This window comes from Poecilia mexicana, unplaced genomic scaffold, assembly GCF_051168715.1.
Source record: "Poecilia mexicana isolate PSO_F unplaced genomic scaffold, ASM5116871v1 scaffold_7, whole genome shotgun sequence".
NCBI classification, from domain to species: Eukaryota; Metazoa; Chordata; class Actinopteri; order Cyprinodontiformes; family Poeciliidae; genus Poecilia; species Poecilia mexicana.
This window is the reverse complement of record NW_028263376.1, coordinates 23,723,173-23,742,928: the sequence shown is the minus strand read 5'-3', so window position 1 is coordinate 23,742,928 and position 19,756 is coordinate 23,723,173. Positions and strand designations below refer to the sequence as shown.

At 41.4% G+C, this 19,756-nt stretch overlaps 1 protein-coding gene across 2 annotated transcripts in view; it reads left to right on the top strand.

Moving 5' to 3' along the window:
- The first annotated feature begins 11,206 nt into the window (after positions 1 to 11,206).
- The window catches only part of zbtb46 (zinc finger and BTB domain containing 46), an 87,863-nt gene continuing 79,313 nt past the window's right edge, over positions 11,207 to 19,756 (top strand). For both annotated transcript variants that reach the window (XM_014998360.2, XM_088007288.1), the window contains exon 1: positions 11,207 to 11,749. The gene's annotated coding sequence lies outside the window, so the exon portion shown is untranslated. The remainder of the gene's footprint in view (positions 11,750 to 19,756) is intronic.

Below are 19,756 nucleotides of genomic sequence, written 5' to 3'. Positions count from 1 at the left end.
CAGCAAAAACTGCCATCAAGCACTGATGATATCTGCCAACGACATTTTACACCACCATAGAGAAATCTTGGTCCATTTTTTTATGCACTTGCTTCTACAAACAAACAAGAGGCCTCAACAAACTAAAGTACTAAAGTACTTTTGACACTAATTAAATTAAATGAGTTTATGCTATTTTTCACATTGGGCTAGGCTGATTTAGATAGCTTTTTGCTCCTAATAAATTAAATCCTTATACAACTGTGTATTCTAACACAGCACTTAGAATAATATTAGTTTCCACATAATCTGACAAGACAAAGAACATCAGAAGCTTAAAATAGTAAGACTTTTCAGTTATTTCTGTTCTGTTTTAGATATAAATATTTAAAGACTAAATGTACTTAGTTACCACTTCCCTAAACTTCTGCATTCTACAAATGTCTGAGTTTACACTGAAAGAAAATGTGTGCTTAGGTGTGAGAGGTGTCTTCACCACCACCCTTCCCCCGATCTTTTTGCCACATCGATATCTCCTCCATCCTTTTTCAAAACTCCCACAAGACGTCACCCTTCCCCTGGCCTGATCTCCTCAGGTCCTGCTTGTTCAGGGGTCAACGTGGGTCAGGAGCTCATGACTCCCTCATACAAGCTCGTTCCTCTTTTTTTGCTGACCTCACGCCTTCAACCATGTTTCTCTTTTCCCCTTCATCTCTTTCTCTTCAGTTTAAACACTCACCATTTCTTGCCTCATTATTTCACAGACTTTCCCCTTACTTTCTCTGTTCCAGTGCTTGAACTGCTCCGCTGGCTTAAGCTGCTCTTGGTTGGCATATTGATTGGGGTTTCTATTCGCCTCCACTAACATCCCATACACTCCCCCCAGTCTTTTTTGTTCCCCAGTGTACTGTAATGCTCAAACGTCTTTGATCCATGTGTTTGCATCTGTCTGTCTGCTGCTTTCCTAAATGTCTCCATTTGCTCTGAGCTCTACCTCCATGCAGCGCTCAGTTTCTTTCCAGCTCTCGGGCTGCAACACAGATACACACACACACACACACACACACATGAAACATAGATATCATATTATACACACTGACAGGTTGATGTGAAAAATTGATATGTAAAAAATAAGACAGCAGTCTGACTGTGACTGTGTTCCATTGCTGTGTGTTTGCACTTTGCACGCATCACATAAATCCACAAGTTTCTGTGACATGAAAGTGTTACAGTACCTTGCAAAACTATTTGAACTTTCATACATTTTAATGCTTTACTTAAACGTCCAGTGGACCCTGCCTATTTACGCTTCAGTATTTGCGGATTTGCTTACTTGGGGATTTTTCTGTGGAACGTAGCTCCTAATTATTTATAGAAGCTTTGCCTATTCAGGGTTTTCTTTTTTTTTTTTGTAGAGAATATGTAAAATATTCAAAAGAAAATGGAGCTTGGGAACCTGAGATACCTTGGTGCAATGCCACTTGACACAATATTGGCTATGTTTGCAAAAATAATCTGCCTGTTTATGGTCACTCTTCTCCTAGAAGTTTACCTCCATTCCCAATTCAAGTTTTTTCCTGGCTCTATCAGATTTCCTTTTCTTATTACCCTAAATTTTCCTCCATCTATATTCCAGTTTGCCTTTCCCTGCTGAAAAATATCAGCATCCCCACAAAATATTGCTGCCACCACCATGTTTCACAGTAGGGATGTTGTGTTCAGGATAGCATGGAAAATTAGTCCTCTGCCACAAAAAGCATTTTACAACATGCAAAAAATTTCAATTTTGGTCTCATCTGACCAGGGCACTTTACTCCATGTTTGCTGTGTTGTTTTTTCTTACACATTGACTTTATTCCTGCACTCTCCCACTAATGCTGGATTTGTTGCTTCTTGGATCAACAGTCTCTTTCAAAACCCAGTGATCTCCTGTCTCTTGATAGGTTTGTTCGGAACGTACTCAAGTAGTGCTCCACAACATGTTCAAATCTTAAGACTGTTGTATCCTACCCTCTGCAGCTTTCTCCCTAATATGCAATCTTGCTGTTGTGGCGTCTTTCTTCAGGCACTGTTTATAAGTCATTAATTGCACTGGATTTTATTAAGAATATTCGATTAAACGTGACTAAACACACATGCACGCCACATGATTCAGAATTTCCATCATTTCGAGGAGGGACCGCATGGGTTGGATACTTAGGGGGATTTACATTGAAACGGGTGGAAACGCGTTACACATTACACATGCTCACAGATCAAATCCAAACACAGCCCATGGGAGTGGTTGTACTTTACTCCCGCGTAGCCGAAGGGAGAGGAGAGATGTGGTACGAAGGGAGAAAAAAAATTAGAAACTAAATTAGAAGAGCTGGTCAGGCGAGGAGGAGAGAGAGAGGAGTTGGAGAGGAAGAGGAGGACCAAGACAAACGGAGCCAGTGACCTGAGGAGGGAATGTCTGAGAACGTAAGGAGCGTGCATCAACAAAGAGGCTGCTGAGAGGGCAGAAATGCAAGGTACAAGAGTGAAAGCAGCTCACATTGAAAAGAATGGGAGAGCAACTCTTTCCCTGTCAAACAAGTTTGTTGCTGTGGGGTGCCTTTGTCCGGCTGCTGCCCTTTGACCCCTTTGTTATCTGAGCAAGTGTCTACTCTTGAAGCAGCTTTACCCCCCACTACATGTGACTGTCATTCCCGTCAAACCGCAAAGACAGTCACGGTTGTAGGATTTTTTTTTTTTTTTTTTAATTCACAAACAACTCCTCGATCTCTTGACTGGAGCATCCCACGTCTTCCCAGTCAGCCTCTGCTTATCGAAGAGTGTATATGTCTTGTGGGCTGTAGAAGAATACTTATACAATCCTGATATAACTCTGCCTCTTCTTATTCGTCTTTGCCAGTTCTGGATCTGATTGTCACCCCTGGAAACACGCAAACTGCACTGGTGATTTCCTTGATTACTATCCCCCAGAAATACCCTTTAGCTGTAAAGAAAGTTAGACTAGAATAACTTGAATACTTACACATCACAGCCTCCTACAACCGTGACCTCCGCCCTCATCTTCTTCCAACTTCCCCATTCTCCCTCTCTCCTGCTCCCTGCAGCTTCTTCTCCCTGTTCTGCCTCTTTCATTGCCTCATCTCTCTTTCTCTCGCTGGTGTAAGTAAGCAGCTTAAACACCTACAGGGTGTGACATCGGGGCCCCACGCGCCTCCAAACGCAGTCAGAGCAGGCGGAAGGAAGGCAGCGCTGAAAAGGAGAGCATTTCATTCGTCTATTCTCTGTTCCCTGCTCTGCCTGGCACCGACGGTGCGAGCACGGTTAAGGCAAAGCCAAGGCTGTCCCCTCACATTAGCTGGGGCTGAGCCCGACAAGCCGTCACCCCCTCCACCACCACCAACCCCCCCCCTCGCTCCCCTCCGCAACACTGTCCTCCACTGCTCATCTTGACACCCCTCCTCTTTTCTCTCTCTCTTTCTCTCTCCCTCATTCTCCTTCCACCTCCTCTCCTCAGCTCAGCTTAGCTCTGCCATGGGCACCGGTCCCCAATCTCCAAGGTGATTATGACAAAAACGAACGACCCCCAAGAGACGGGGCCAGCAGAGATAAGAAAGAAGAGGATGGCAGAGGGAGCGAACGAGGAGGAGGAAGAGGAGGAAGGGATTGGAGATGGATGATGTAACGAAGAATTTTGGCTTTGCGTTATGATTTGGGTTGAGTATTTCAGGAACAGCAGTTTTCACTAAAGCGTGTCTGTATCCATCGACAGTATCAGTGTGGTACAAAAGAACGAACTATATTGAGAAATGTGCCGCAGGTTTTTTTTTTTTTTTTTCAAAAAAGAAAACTTTATCATAATTCAGAATGTGCATATTAAAAATGGCTTTAATTGAAACTGAATTCAATTCAATGAATTGATTCAGCCCGATATAGATAGATAGATAGATAGATAGATAGATAGATAGATAGATAGATAGATAGATAGATAGATAGATAGATAGATAGATAGATAGATAGATAGATAGATAGATCAGTCAATCGGATGAAGAAAGGAAAGGGACTATAAACACAATGCCTTAGAGAAATGCATAAAAGAATGACTAAAACAATAGAAGGATGGAAGGATATATGAAATGCTTGACTGATGAAAACATATTATAAGGACTAATAGAAAAATATGGAATAAATACATAAAGAAGAGAATAGAAGACAGATATTGGAGCAACAAAAAATGTAAAGATCTGAGTGTGCAAGATCGACTGAACCATCTAGACAGAGAATGAAAGACGATACGACAGATGTATGGATGAAGAGAGGGAGAAATGGATGGAACATGGAAAGATGTATGGACAGGGAAAAAATAAGGGAAACTAGGAAGGAAGAATGGAGAGAGGTGAACCATGGTAGGAAGGGAGCGTAGATAGACAGATAGATACATAGACAGACAGTTGTTGTGGTGTGGAATGGGGGTCGTGACCATGCAAGGTCAGCGGGGTCAAATCAAGCAGTGGGACAAAGCTGAAGAAGGCCATTAAAGAGGCACGCAGTCTTGATGGAGGAGACACTGAAAGGGGGATGCTGCTGTTAACCCCTTCCCCTGCCTGCCATGTAAAACGAGAGGAAGCAGAGCAAAAGGAAACGTAGTGGAGGAGAAAAGACGAGAGGTCATATTATTGTAGCATAGCAACCCAGGTTTCAGTGTGGGTTGAGGCGTGCAACAATATATATAATATTGCTGAGAGGTTAGACAGCTTAGAAGGACCTTTCAAGATGAATGTGGAAAGAGAGGTACACTTCCTGCACTTGAAGAGGGGGAAGGAAGGCAGGAGAAGATGGGGAGCGTGGGGGGTGAGTGGTGGAAAAAAATAGCCCAAACCTCCTGTCTTCATGCACTCCCCCTTCTTTTCTTTTCCCTTTTCTCTTCTTCTCTGATACTATGTTAGTTTGCCTATCTGGATCTCTTCCTCCCTCCTTCTCCCTCCGCTCTGTGCATCATTAAAACAAGCAGAGTAGTGTTCAGAGCGTGGGGCTGAACTGAGACGGTGACCTCCACAATAAGAAGATGTTCTTGCTTCGGGGAAGAGAAGGTCGTTTTGTACTCCTCCTCCTCCTCTCTCTCTGTTTCTCTATCTCTCTCTGTCTCTCAGTTTTTTCTCCTCCTGCTACTTCCAGTTGAGTAAATGAGATTTGGAGGGGATAGAAGAGTGCAGGAAGGGATCAAGAGGGTAGACATGCAGACGGAGAGAGATGGCAAGATGCAGATGGAGAGAGGGCAGCTTAATGTAGAATTCATAAAACAGAGAAGCTGAATATGATAAACAGCAAAGATCTGAATTCCCCTGAAGTAAAGAGAAACGGAGGGTTAGACTGAGGCAGCCAGGAGGTAAATCTACCAAAATAACTCTTCCTATTTTACTTTCTCTGCCCTGAACTATCTTAAAGACACTCTTCTTTTGTATCCGCAAATACCGATGGATGCACAGAGGTCAGCAAGAAGTAATTCCTATCAAAGAACACCTCTGCAGCCATGTCCAGAGGCTCCTCCATATCGTATATAAATATATAAGGTAGATGTGAGGACCTGCAGGTTTGGGGAGGACACAAAGTCCTGTGGGTGACACAAGGACAGGCAGTGGTGTGAACAGCTCCAGTCGCTCCCCTCCACCTTCCCTTTCTGCACGTTGCCTTCACACAGGAACAGAATGTGTGGGCAGCGAGCACAAACACATTCTCTGTATCCTCCAGATGATTATACAGCCCTTAAATCCAATAACCTCCATTCATTCTGCTTTTCCCGGTGTCATTCTTCAATGCACCTTCATTCATTTGCACTTTCTTGGTGAAATTATATTATTCTCCTCCCTTCCCTCCCTTCCCTCGCACTCTTGAGCCCTTCCTTTCCTAGCTCCTACTTCGAGTGAACTTTGTTCCAGGACCCTTTATTTGGTCTCCTTCTCCTCGAGGGAGGGCTCTTTATAAAAAGCCTTGTCGTTCTTCAATACTGATTTGAGTATCACTGAGCTGCACCTTCACACATGTTGATGCCTCTCACCTTGTGCCAAATGCTCCTTTGTGAAGCCTTCCCCCATCCTCTGCCTGCACCTGGTAGAGATAGTGTTCATCCAGCCGGAGGCTTCTCTGTCTATACAAGCAGGCCTGGGATGGCACAAGCCGCACACAGCTGTTCTCCTTGCTAAATTGATAGCGGAGGGTTGTGGATGGGGCTTTGAAAATACCCTGTTTTATGTTTCATGACACTTGTACATTTCTTGTTTAATTCAGTCTTTAAAAATGCTCTGTTTGTGTGCGGCAAGACAAAGTTTCTTAAAAGTTTGTTAATGATCCTCCCACTGTTGTGGAGTTTTCACTAAAAAAGCATTTTTTTTATTTTTTTTAACGTATTTTCTGTTCATTATACTTCTTTCAGCCCTGTTTCATTACTTAAAATTCAAATTTAAGCAAACACAGCAAATACAAGAGAATTCTTAAAAAAAGACAACAATCCAGTCTGACACCATCACCCCTCTCCCTCAAAGCAAGCACAATTCAGCCACAGCTGCAAATGAAGTTTTAGTGAGAAATAAAACAAAGTTTTCTATGCTGATGATTTTCTGAAATGAGCATATGGTTGAATGTTTACATATTAGCTCCAAAAACATTCAGACACCCACTCAAATTATTCACTCAGCGAAATTTCCAAAATGTCTGTCAACTTACCAAGAGCCTTTTCACTTCCTGTCCGTGAACATGACTGACTACAGCTGGTGACTCCTCGGTGCCAACATGCAAGAAAATTATTTGACAGCACACACTGGATTGACCAACATAATGTGAAGTTACAACATTTTTGAGCCATTCTTTAACAAACATTTCAATATCAGTCGCTAACCAAGTGCTTGATGACTTAGCAGCCATTTTTTGGGGGGAAAAGTGTTTTAATAGTCAGAAAAACTGAGGAACCTCCTTCGCAAAGGACTAAGATTAACACATATTTCTGGCAGCCTATTGACAAAACACACATTTTGCAGATAGACTAAACAATTCTGGCCTTGAGTGACCAAAGTAACTTCATTCACAATTTGACTAATGTATTTCATAATATATTGCTATTATTATTACATATTGCTGTATGTAAATTTGACCTGTTTGTCTTGGAAAGTACCATGAACTGACATTTGATGGGGACTATAGTGCTACAAAATGGACTAAATGCCAATATGAAGTCACTATTTTGGATTTTACCTTTCAAATGTAACTTTATGACCTTTGGTTACATCAGGCCAAAGGCAAAGCTCTTTTTTAATCAAGTTTGTTTTATGTGAAACACATAAAGGTACTAAAAATGTATTCTACTATTTTATGACAGCCAATAGGCCAGCAATAACTTAAAACTAAAATACATGATATAAAAACTCATTTATTGAATAATGTTAATTTGTTAATATTTCTGCAATAATTGAACCTAATGAGAATTATTAAGCACATAAATGTTTTTAAAGATATGTTTTTTTTGTCAGTAGTACTGTCCCTTATTGTGAGCACATCCTCAGACACTTATTAAATGTAATGTTTCCAGTCATACTCACCACTCAAACCACTTTACACTGGAGACACATTCATGCCTACGTACTCTCAAACATACACATTCATACACAGAATGCAGAACCATGGGTAACTTGGCGCTAAGTGCCTTGCCTAAGGGCATATTGATACGTAGTAAAGGAGGAAGTCAGAATCAAACCAGCACCTTTACAATTACTCACTACCCGCCAAGCCTCCCTCCCCCAAAAAAGTAAATTTACGCATTTCAAAAAGCAGGAGGAAATGGGAAATGGCTCTAGGATAACAAGTGTAAATCACGTAATTGTTCCTGCTCCAGAAAAGTGTTGGTAAATGTCGAACTAGAATTGTACAGTATAGGCCCACACCACACCCACATGTTGCACCTGAGCTTAAACACCACACACACGTAGGCCAAAAGCACTCTAATACAAAAATCCAGTTGTTTTTTTTCCCTCACCCTGGTAGTCAGTGTGGATTTCTACAATGAGTGTTCCTGGGGGAAAATACATGTGTAAGTGGTCTAATGTTGCCTAAACCCATCCTTGAGCTGGCAGAGTGGGAGAGCGCGACAGTCAGGGAGGAGTGGCATGGAGGAGGAGGCACTAGGGTCGTGCTTTTCGTGTCAGGCGGATTGGAAAGCCCTGTTGGCACAAGGGACCACAGCTTTGAGTAAAGCAGCTTGTTTCAGGAAGGGATTGTGTTTGCAGACCCTGCTTGGAAGTGGGTTTGTGTGTGTATGAGTGAGAGAGGGGCATTGCAGCCCGGCAGCCGTAATCCACATGGCCTGACACTCTCTGTTATCTGCCCCTCGGCTGCCAACAACCCGGCCTAATAGAGGCAGAGCTCAACCCCCTGCTGTGTTAGTCTACACATCACTGTCTCTCCCCCCACACACACACACAGTAAACACCCACACGCACCAGAGACACACATAGTACATGTTCTAAAGTGCCACCCGGTTTCTTCCCCATAAATGTTTCCCACTTCCTCAAACCTCCAACGATTCCTGGTTACAGCCCATATATTCTTATTTCCCAAGAAACAAGCCTGTCCACAGTTCCTCATTACTGAACACATTAACACACCAAGTTCACTGTATGCACTGACTCTGAGACACAAACCAACTCCTACAACTAAAGCTGTTATAACTCCGCTTTAGCCTTCAGAAGTAAATTAAAAGTTTGCAGTCTGAAAAAACTATTAATTATGAGCTGTGATGAATTATGTGATCTCAACTCTGTTAACACCTAAACACTAGTAACATTAAATTTGTTCAATTGATTAATGTGGCAATTTATACCACAACTTTTACACAGCCAAATTTAAACATTTTTTAAACTAATTTATATGTGGTTGGTACAACAATTTTCGCAATTCCTTCGTAAATATATTGATGTGAAACTGTGTCCGAATTTTGATTTTTATAGTAAGATTTCTGAATTGTTTTTTCATTGAACTGTTTTCAAGGCGGCTACAATTTTCTTAGCTCTTGTCACTCATTATAAGCAGGTTTTCCAGAATATTTTCTCTGAGTACACAACACATTGAATCTTAAAGAAGATTGGCTACAGCAGCAGACAGGTCTCAGATGACACACTGCGCTTTAGAAATCCACAATTAGTTGTAACAATATACAATTATTTGAGAAATATTTATTTTAGATGTAAAAACAATAAAGTATTGACACATGGATGGCGCCATGTTGTTTATGCTGCAATGCATTCTGGGTAAATGAGGTATGGTTTGTCCGTTTTCCCTAGCTTTGTCCAGTCAAAACAGCAACGAGTAACTTAATTAAATCGACGGGAATGTAGAAATCACAGGCGGTAATGAAGATGAGGAGGAAAAAAAGGAGGAAGCGGAGAGAGTTGGGCGAAGAATCTGATGTTTTGCTACTGTTGCCACTTTCAGCTTCGTGAATAAAACAATGAACGATACGTACCTCTGGTTGGACCTTTTGAGCTGGTAAGTAGTTCTGTAGGTCTGTGACCGGGTCTGGTGTCGGGACCGTTTCACATTCACTACCAGCAGCAGTAGCTATCGTTTCTTTATCGTCCCAGCGCTGCCTGTCTGGTATTTTCCAAGCGTCTTCACTCACTAGCACAGGTAGCGGGATTTGGCGCCTTGAGAATAAAAACTGTCGTGCAGAGCGCTGGTTTTAGCTTGCGAAGGCTCCCATCAGTTTCGCTTGTACAAATGATTGAGTCTTCGGGACAGAAATGTTGAGAGAAAATGTAGATCCTGCGGAAGTTGTATTGGACTCTTTCCCATTTTTTTTTTTATGTGGGAAAACTTCCCTTTTTTATTTTTTATTTTTAAATCACTACCAAACAGCGACACATTATCAGTGTGGCATTATCTAAATTTACACCAGTGAAAAGCTATAATAATAATAATAATAAAAAATAATAATAATAATAAAAAAACAACTGAGGTAAAAGTTAACCTTCCTGTGTTTACTCTGTAGATTCCAGTAAAAAATGGACCAAAACGCATTTTTTTCATGCTTTCAAAAAATGAAAGCATGAAAAAATGGCGACCTCCAAAATATACATTTTTTTGAAGTAAATGTGAGTTTTCACAAACAGCTATTTTCTATAGTTAATAGGAAAAGTAACATATTTAGGCCAATATGTTCAACTTATCGTGAATCCCTTTAATAGCTAGAATTAGTACTACAAAATCACACAATAAGGAATATAAAAATCCTGTGGCTCAGTGAGTCTCAATTTCAACTGTGATGAGTAAAAAATAGGGTAAGAATTAAGCAACATCAAAGTGGTTAATTCCACAGAGGGTCCATTTGACATTTTATCAGTGGTTCAGGCTAGTGGTGGGGATGTAATGGTGTGGGACATAGTGTCTTGGCACTCTTTGGACCTCTTAGCAGCAAAAATGCCACATCGTTAAAATGCCACAGCCTCAATAAGAATTATTACTGACCTTGTCCTTGTCTTTATGACCATAGTGTACCCCTTTTCTGATGACTACTTCCAGCATGATAATGCATGGTGTCACATTGCTCAAATCATCTCTAACTGGTTTCTTGAACATGAGAGTAAATTCAATATACTCCATATGGGTTGTGGTGAAACAGGATATTTTCTCCACAGGCAGATGAAGAATTAAGGCAGTTCAGAATAGGACCTAGCACTATCAATGTGTGTAACCAAGAAAGAAAGTGATTATAGAGTGTATGTGAAAGAAGTGCTGTAGTTAAGTGAAAGAGTTTGATCTGTTTACCTCCACCATTAGAAATGTGATCATTTAGGTTCATGTTGACTCCAACTCTCTGAGAAGAGCCTCATATCAAACAATAACAACAGGAAGTGTAAAAGTGACACAGGACTCGCTTACGTATGTGCCAAATCCCCAAACATAGAAACATACAGTGAAAAAAAAATCCTTCTCTCGTTCAAAGGAACGGGTCAGGCCAAAGTGGAATTACCCCAGAACTTCTGGCAAAGATTTAAAATAAAACTGGCTTGTGTGTTGCACATCACATGGCCTAAGAGGTGTTTTCCAGCCACTGTCATTGTAAGAGTAAGGCTTTTTTTTTCCCATTGAAAGTGTTTTCCAATTACTGCCACAAGAGGGGGCAAGTTACAGTAAAGAACTGGTCATTAAGGAGTCCTATGGCAACAGATGCAGAAATTGGAAAAGACATTCAAGATTCAGTTGCTATTATTATTATTATTATTATTATTATTATTATTATTGCTGCTGTTGTGTCATATTCTGGTCTGATATGAGAGCTTATCTGAGATGAAATGATATATCCCAGTCTACGCATGGTGTGTGGGTTTACGTTGTCTCATTTCCTGACTCTAAGAGAAAGTGTGTGTGCGTGTGTGTGTGTATGTGTGTTTGTGTTCGGGGGTGAGATCGAGAGAGACAGGGAGAAAGGAAGAGAGAGATAGACATGCACAGAGGAGGAGAGAGGGGAGGAGGGAGAGGAGGGGGAGGCTCCTGATACCAAGACGCGGAAAAGCAGGGGAGGGAAAGAGCGAAAGAACAAGGGGCTGGTGGAGGAAGAGGAGAGGGGAGTTGGAGAAATCGGGGAATAACACTTAACAAAAAGCGCACAGAGAAGAGGAGGGACGGCACCCGGCGCGTTGGACATCCCCAGCTTTCTTCCCTCAGGCTGTCAAAGCAGATTGGACTCCGAAGGACCGACACGGCGGCCACCCCAGACCCCATGGGGTAACAGGTATGTCTGACTTCCTACCTATAGCCACCACCGGGAGCCACGCTGCCCATCAACGGGGCATCATCGGGAGTGGAGATTTCATCCAGACACCGTGGGTCCCCCCCCACCCCCCCGTCATGTCAACAATTAGTTTTCTGCCTCACGGAGCCGCCGCGTCTACAGCTGATATAGTTGCTGCTGCTGCCGCTGCGCACAGGTTGGAGACATGACACAATACAACTCTTGGCTACTCTTACAAAGGCCTATCTGGATTTTTTTTTTATTCCACATTGCCATTAGAATCATGTTAATTCAGAGCTGGAGTGAATATTTCGACAGTAACGCAGACGGGTTATCGAGCAGGCGGCAGTCTTAAAGTACGCCTACCTGTTCCATACGTGACAGCCAGCTGCCTTACTGCGCGTGTTGATATTTTGGAGAAGCTGTCAAGCTTTTTGCCTGGATTGTTTCAAATTATTGATCGCAGACTACTTTAGCCCACACATTTAGTGAACTGATTTAAAATAACAAACTGTTTAAAATTAAAATTCTATTTGAATGTGCAAATGTGAGTTTATATAAATCCTCAATAATCTTTTTGAGACACGTTTATGTTTACTGTCGTAGAAAGCTGTTTGTGTTTGATAGAATCAGTGGGGGGATCTTTGCAAACTTTTGATTTCCATATTTGCTGAGAAAGGGGTTGGGAGACAAACTTGTTGTGCACACATGATCGTGATCGTACCGCAGAAGAAAACGGGGGATGCTCTACAGACGCCTGGAGGGGATTCAGAATGAAAGCGCTTTGCGTCTGAAAGACAGAGGGGGGTTGAACCCTCCTCCCTTTTCACCGCGATTAACCCCAGAAAGGGGGATTTCTATTTTGCTGCGTCAACGACAAGCCCCTTAGACTTATCAGACAAGACACAAATATGAAGGGAGGCTTTTTTATGTTGAATATATAGAGATGTCGCGCGATTTTTTTATATTCATATGTAGAAATATTTGAGTAGGATCATCATCTGATCCTAGATGAGAGTTGAATAGCACCCGCGTCAAGTGTTTTTTTTTTTTTTTTTTCCTGAAAGCGTCTCCTGCCAACGTCTGTCCTATCTAACCGGTCAGTTCCGTCTTCCTCCATTTTCTACCATGTGACAGCGGGGGAACAACCCCACTTCGTTTGAAAAGCTGTGCATATGGACGTCAGAGTGCGCCTGGCTGTCATGCACTGACTTAACCACAGTCAGGTGGATGCTCACCATAATGTACAAGGAGGTGACAGATTAATCGCAGCAGGGCTGCCAAGTTTTGAGCAGAGCTGGGAGTAACTATGAAAAAGTTTTCTGTAAGCAGTATCTCTTATTATTTTTTAAAACTATTTGCTTGACATATGGAAGAAATCAGTCAAACTCAACATGGGGTTGTTACATGTGTATTGGCCTATTTGTAGAAACTGGTATTCAATCATTATTAAGTACCCTGTCTTAAAAGCAAGCTTTCACACACACACACACACACACACACCTCTAGTAACATCACAAAGGACATAAGGAAAGTGATAAGGGCTATTTTCAGTTTGTTTATTTAATTTTTCAGTCAGGATCAAAGCCCCCTACAAAGGATTTATGAATTTGCTAGAACTGCAGTAAAATATTTGCTTTCTGTGTGTTTTACAAAACTGGCAGAACTAGCAGTGTTTATCTTTAGCCCATTTTTAGGACTATGTTTTTGTGAAAGCTCACTATGGAAGTATATGCTTTATTACTAAGCTTTGTTTTTTTTTTTCTCAGTAACTTTGCTTTATTAAACGTGATCCTAAAAAGAAATCTAGAGATAGCTACATTTTTTGCGCTTGTGATAATCATGTGGAATCAACAATCTCCTTCTCTTCAGGATTTATCAAACAAGTCATTACCTTAAGCATCAGAGGAGTGAAGTACCGAGAAGATTTTATCTTTTTTTTTTTTTTTTTATTTATGCCAGCTATGGACAAAACATCTCTGCTCTCTTCTCTTTGGAAAGTTTCGATTTTTGTCATATTTTACACGCAACAGGGCCTACTGGTTTCAAACATACCGAAAGAAACATAAAGCTACTTTAAAAACTGGTTGTAAACCTTGTTAATCCATAGATTAATATAACCCTGACAAAACGTGCTTTATTAATTGGGAGTTTTACAACCCAAAATGTAGGGTCCTTCTGTTTCTTGCAAAAGGCAACTTTCCTTGATTGTCCATTGTGTTAAATTGAGCTTTTTGCTCTTAGATTGCACAACTTCTGATAAAAAAGATGGTTTGTAGATGGGGAGACCTGCCTGTTACAAAAAGATATAGCCACTGTGTTCAGAGTGAGCATTCAGAGAAGACACTGTGTGGAAAATAAAGGAAAAGCTCGAGTCTCACTCTAGAAGAGTGAGAATTGGAAACCACACATGTGGTGCCACCTTTTTTTTTTTTTTTTTTAACTAAACTCTTTTTAAATTATATTTTTGTGGAACTTAATGCATGTATGGATATTGAACACAGTGTATATTTGAACTTAAAACACTGAGAAGTTTTTATCTCCCCTGTGCTGTAAATAGATTTCCAGTTATTCTGGAGCATTTGTACGGTCCCACTGAGCTGTTTTTTTCTGCCGCGGTTTAACGTGCACTCTTTTGGCAGCCGCAACTAGTGTACAGCTGTAAGATATAGGCCTTTTCCTTTTGTTGGACAGTTGCTAACTAGATCTCCGGGATTAGGAGACCATCAAGCCATTTTTCCAAATTGTCTTAGCCCTCTGTGGATTTGTCTGGTTGTTTTGTCCTTCCAACTACTGAGTTAAGGGTTGGCACTTGATATGATAAACCCTCCAAAGTCCTTTATGCTGTTATTCAATTACCATCGGCTTGTTTCCCTGTGCATGCCCCTTTGAGAGTGTGTGTGTGCGTGTGTGTCGTCATGAGCAGGATAAAGCTCAATTATCTGCTTTTAATGCTTAGAATCCAAATAGCACTAGAACAACTAAACTCTCATGGCACGCTGTCAACTTAAAGACCTAACATCTTTCAGAGTGCTTTGTTTCTTTGGCTCTGTCCTCCTTCTCCCCCCATCCACTCCCTTTCTGCTCCTTGGAGGTTGCTCTCCCAGGTGGGGTCATGTAGTGCTGTCTTTTTAGAGGAGAACAGTGGTGTATGTGTGTGCATCTGCGTCTGCACCTCCATCTGTGTGTTCCACATAGGAAAAAAAAAATGCAACACAGACCAAGACAACAGCTTCAAGGATGAGTGGAGGAGGAGTGTAGGCGAGATCGGCCAAAAGATGGGGAAAAAAAAAATATTAGCTGCACGTGTGCTCGTGGGATTGCAGAGCAGGAATGGAAGCGTTCTGCTCTTGTCTTATCCGTCATGAATGGATTTTTGAAGTTGATTAAGTGATGTTCACCGGTTAAAATCTCTCTGATCTCTTTTTGTGTCGCCAAAGCCAAAGTTGCATTCTGTGTTTCTTGAAAGCGTCGGGAAGTAGATGCGCTGGACTTCATCCGTTGACGTTATGGAGTTTGTGGGAAGCAGCGGTAGTGTGGTGACGGTGAAGTAAAGGCGCTGAGGAAATGAGAAGTAGGGGCTTGGTTTCAGTGGTGGACAGGCTTGAAGCTCGACACCTGTCTCTCACTGTGTGAGTGTGTGAGCTTTGTTGATGTGTAGGTGGTGCTCAGTGATCCCATGCAGGTTGTAAGCTGAACTGTGTGGTTGCAGGTTAGTCGGCTTTAGCCTTCAGCCACGCAAACCCAGGGGTTGCAGCGCCCCCGGTGCACGCTTGTGTCTCAGTCCAACAAACTCAGTGCCTTGCAAAAGCATTCGTACCACATAGATGTGCAGTGGAAAGAAAATCATTTAGTTTTCGGCAGTTTCCACAAGTTGAAATCTAATGCGTGTTTTGTGCATTTGTATTCACCTCCCTGATATGCCAAGATAAAATACGATTCAACCAACTAGTAAATTTAGGCTACCAAATGTTTAATTTAATCTCACTTCATAGGTTGGGCCTTTTTTTTTTTTTGAAGAACTGAAAGAAGAAAACCATTGTTCTATGAAGAAACACGATTCACTGATAGTCACAAGTAAGTTAGGGAAAGCACGGAAACTATTTGGAAGAAGTTCAGATAAACAAAAATTCAACTTTTTTGCGATGGTTCTCTGAATACACCCTATTTATGGTGAAGTATGGTGGTGGCTGTATCATACTGTGGGAGTGCTTGCCCTTACTAGGGACAGGGAAGCTGGTCATAGATGATGGGATGAAAGTGCTTAATACAGAGCAACACTGGAGGAAAACTTGTTTAAGTACAACAGCAGTAAACATATAGCTAGAGCTTCAAGAAAAGGCTTAGAATGAAGCATATTGCGCTAGAATGGCCTAGTCAAAGTCTATTCCCAATAATTATTGCTGCTAAAGCAATAAATGTTGGCTCCTCAAAGTATTCACTCGGTGGTTCTAAATACAGATTTTTACTTGTCCCCAAGAAAGAAAATCAAGTACTTACTATTTTCTTTTTTTTTTTTTTTATCAAAGTTCTGCATTATACAATGGTTCATCACACAGAATATCCCAAGAAAACAAACTAAGGTTTGAGGTGTATTAACTTTTTTAAGTCACTTTATCTAGTCTGCAAAATAATACAAAAAAGACAAAAGCACTACAAAGTCCCCCTCTTTTTTTTTCCAATAAACAACCTGTGTTCACCTCTGTGTTTCTGTCGGCTCTCTCATCTGGATCGCCCCTCAGGGCTCACTTGTTAATGAGAACACCTGTTTGGCTAACACTCTGCAAAATGAACCATTTACACTCATCTTACAAGACACACCGCCTCTCTCTGGAGCTTTCTAACAACTCCGTCTCTCCGCTGCGTTCCAGGTATTTGTTTCGCGATACATGTTTAACCCCCGGGTCTAAACGTTGTCCATCCCCCACCCACCCAATAACACCCCAGGCTTAACTGCTGCTATAGCTCATTGTGCAGCGCTGAATACAGGTGTTTCTAATCGCCATGGGGTTACATGGGTGATGTGGGGGATGTGTGTGCATGTGTGTGTGTATTCACCTATCTGACATGCTCATCCTCCCCCCCAGCAGAGAGAGCAGGTGAGTCTTTAAGCCACCCCCGCCCCTTCCTCTGCAGACCGCATCTGCAGACACTCTCCACCACCCGCTTCCCTTGAATGAATATTTCATAGCGTTTTGTGTATGTGTGTGTTTTTATCCCCGTACTCATCTATACAAAATAATGAGAGTGACAATAATAATCCTGCTCTTCTGTTCCTTTCTTGTTTTGTCGTCACGTTTTGCATTAAAATGTGATTTTCAGCTGCATTTTTTTTTTTTATTCTCAAATTCCACACTCAAACATGTGATTTTGCTGCTGATAAAAATCAAAAGTAAAAGAGAATAGTTGAAAAGGAATGTTTTTTTTTTTTATTGTTGCTTTTCTTATCTTATTTGAGGAGTTGTTGATATTGCAAAACACCTTTTCGATTGCGCATTCCTCAGAAAACAGATGTGGGATTTAACTTTGTGTATTTTTCACAGGGTGTGTGTTTTTCGTTGTTCTTAAGGAATGTGGAGCAGGGATTTTTTATTTTTTTTCCCCAATTGCTATCCTATCTTCTTGTCATCATGCAAAGCTAATTGTCATCATGAGCCAATCAGAGATACTTTACAACTGTTTATTTATTTACTTTTTAAAACAAATCTGCATGATTCAAAGTGATGACAGCGGGGGATTTTTGCACATATTTTGTTGTAATGTGATCTATGTGTGCAGGTCATTTTAATCCTTCACTAGTTTTGCATTTTGGTCCTATCATAACTGAATTTTGAGGTAAACCTTGTAGTGAAGGTGCTTCAGTTCATATCTTTGTTTTCACAGTTAATTTAAAGTAGCTTTTAAAGTCTTTAAGTAAATACAGTTTCATTACTGGTGAACAGTATTTAACATAAAGAGGACATTCACTCTTATTTAGGCACCATTCAGACACACTACTGACTGGCCTTTGTAAAGCAACCAATCCAGGAGTGCCATTTATTTTCCTTGCCGCTGATTGGCTGTTCCCTGTGGAAATAAGAAAGACTGCAGGTGTTAATTTTTGTGTGCCAAGACAGTTTCCACTGGTATGGTATGTTTTGTGTTTGAACTATTACAATGTGCATCTTTTGTTAGTATTTTTAGATGACGTCTGAATTATTTGCAGAATTTAGATATTGTTGTGTTGTCTAACCCTCACAAATGATTTATTAGTGTTAGCAAAAAGAAGAAGTAAGCCTTCCAAACATAAGCCCCTAGTTACTGTTTTTTCCCTGTTGTAAAAAAAAAAAAAAAAAAAAAAACAGAAAAAAAAATATTTGAAAGATCAGACTGATGTGCAAAACTCTGATTCACACCGTTTTACGCATCAACTACTGATATCATTCTCCCGTACCGGGACTGTTTACTGCTGTTCAAAAGATTTGACTTCTTGAACAATTTAATCCTCTCAGACTCATTTTTTCTTTCTCCTGTATATTCATTTCATTTCTACCTAATTTTAAAATGTTTTCGTGCCATTAAACTGTTGAAAATGTCTCTCTGTTTGACTCATAGTTGGAGACATGCTAGTTAGAAGTCTTTTAATGCGATGTAATTATCTGACAGGAAAAGAGAAGTAAACCGGTGGGAAGGAGCTCTCTTTAAAAACCCCATCAGTAATGTGACGAGAGTCCTCAGCTTTTGCACTTTGCACAAATGTCACCTGCCTTTTAGCCAAATTAATATGAACCGCAAAGAAGTTGAGAGTTTGGGCTTCTTGGTTGAAGTGTGTGGTTTGCAGAGAGTACCAGGTTGTTAGTTGTTATTTTCCTAGCGAACAAGTTTGTCTTTCATGCACGCAGTGGGAGCATTTGATGAGAAATTGAACGTCTTTGAGCAAATACATCTTTAGAAACAGTCAACTGGCCTCGGGCTCTGGCTGTTGAGAGATTTCCATATCAAAGCCCAGGTGAGGGAACGAGACTGGGGAGGCAGAGGGAGGCAGGAGAAGTAGGCAGGGGGGCTGGGGGTTGATGAAACAGACATCTACTCCAAAAAAGATCTCCATGCCTTGTTATTGTGTCGCTCCTTTGTGCAGCACAGTTTAGTCTGTGTGTGTCAGCGCTGTCTGTCTCAATCTAAACTCCCCGCTTTACAAAAACACACACGCGGCACGAAGGGAACTCATACGCGCACCTTTACCCGAATCAAATACACCACAAATATCGCCTCTAGTCTGACCGCAGAGACTCCCAGTGTAGCAGAGGGGGGCTTTCTCCCTTTAACGGTGCGTAACATCTGACCTGCCAGCCTCTGCCAATATTTGGATCCCTGTTTAATATTGATACAGAAGCATAAAACCATTGTTTTTCCCTGGAACTAGTTCTCTTCTTTAGCCATAAGTATCAGAGCTGACCTCATGGAAATGATGGTGGCACACTAATTAACGGATAGAGTTTTTAAAGATGTGTGTGTCTGTGCGTGTGTGTGTGTGCTGAACATTAGTCCGCTTTGTAGAGTTTTGTAATCCAGCCATGGACTCAGGCTAGAGTGCTAAAGTGCTGCTAACAAGGCCTGTTTAACATTCTCTCCCCTGCTCAACATACAATTATTCCACTTCGCTGCCATTAACATGTACAGTAGGACTGGGCTTTTAATTGGCCTGATATGACTAATGCCAGATCAACTTGGATTTGCTAATTAGTTTTTTGCTTTAAAAGTGCCATCAGGACATGAAATATTCATTGATGTGAGGTGGAGTGAGGACTGTGGGTGGTATTAGTGGGATATTAGTGGTACGGGCAGGCTGCTCAAGCGTACCGGGAGAAGAGACTGAACTTACGTTGGCCTGTTGTGGTCGGTTATTCATACTTTGGGAGAGGTGTTAGTTTTTCGTCATGATTCGAGACACCCACACGCACAGAGAGACACACATTCATGCCGCTCACGCACACACCACCTCCCTCCTCGGCGTCACAAGGCCACCTT